The 1,198-nt window shown below is 60.2% G+C and overlaps 1 protein-coding gene across 1 annotated transcript in view; it reads left to right on the forward strand.

Annotated features, from left to right (window-relative positions):
• Nucleotides 1-1,198, forward strand: part of LOC104412033 (potassium channel subfamily T member 1-like) — a gene marked incomplete at its 5' end in the record, with an annotated part of 15,079 nt that overhangs the window by 7,520 nt on the left and 6,361 nt on the right. The window lies entirely within an intron of this gene.

A 1,198-nucleotide genomic window follows, 5' to 3' on the forward strand; every position in this document is an offset into this window, starting at 1 on the left:
GCCAAGCCTAACCCTATGCCAAGCCTAATGCCCAAGCCAAGCCTAACCCCAAGCCAAGCCTAACCCCATGCCAAGCCTAACCCTATGCCAAGCCTAATGCCCAAGCCAAGCCTAACCCCAAGCCAAGCCTAACCCCATGCCAAGCCTAATGCCCAAGCCAAGCCTAACCCCATGCCAAGCCTAACCCCGTTCCAAGCCTAACCCGCGGGTGCTGCCAGACCTGGCTCAAGCAGTGCCTCATTCCTCAGCTTGCTTGTGCTTCTGCTCAAAGCTGGGGTCCCACAGCGCAGAGCCCCCCTTGCCTACCACCCCCACGGGGGGCTCTGGGATGGGTCCAGGCAGGAGTTTGCAGCGGCAGAGTGACTCTGGCCCTTGTGCCTGCAGCGGGACCAAGTGCCACCACGCAGCCCTGGGGCACGATGCCCACTTACCCCCCGCTTCCTGGCAGCTCAGGACATGCTGCCTGCAGGTCAGCTAACCCCTCCTGCCCGAGAAACCCCCGCAGGGCGGCAGGGAGAAGTGAAGCCCCGTCAGTTGGCGCAGACCCCCTTTGTTGTAGACTTGAATCCTTCATAAAACTCTTCCATGGAAAACCTTTCGGTAGCTGCAGGGATGAGTGGTTTGCTTCATTGTGTGTGAAACCAGTGTCTGGCTGCGACGAGCCTGCATGGCCCTGGGGCATCTGCAGCCCCCTGGGTCCCTCCGTGCAGCTGCATTTCTCGTGAAGCTTCTCACCCGCTCAGTGCTGGTGTCTGTGTCCCCCCAGATGATCCCCCACCCCTTGGTTATGACGGTCTGTAGCCCGCAGCTTCCTTGGTTGGTTTTGGTTTGGTTTTTCCTTTCTTTCTTTTAAGCCATCCTGTGCTGCCGCCTGTTTGCTCCATCCTTGAAGACTGTCCATCTGTCCCGTGCCAGCCCCTGCCCACTTGCAGGCTGGCACCATGCCCTGGCTGGGATGGGAGCTGATTTCGGGAGGTTGGGGGGGGAATCCTCCTCCTCTCCCCACCGTGGCCTCTCCCGTACAGCCTGTTAGGCACATGAAAGAGAGGAAAAAACTGCGAAGGAATACAGCACAAAGGGGGGTTTGGAATGGAGGGCACATGGCTGCAGGCGTTTGCCAGCCTCATAGGGAGCAAGGCTGGAAAGGTGGCTTGCAGCAGGACAGGGGGGGGGTCAGGGGACCCCAGGCGGGGGCTCG

This window comes from Nestor notabilis, unplaced genomic scaffold (assembly GCF_000696875.1).
Source record: "Nestor notabilis isolate BGI_N333 unplaced genomic scaffold, ASM69687v1 scaffold4349, whole genome shotgun sequence".
Lineage (NCBI taxonomy): Eukaryota > Metazoa > Chordata > Aves > Psittaciformes > Psittacidae > Nestor > Nestor notabilis.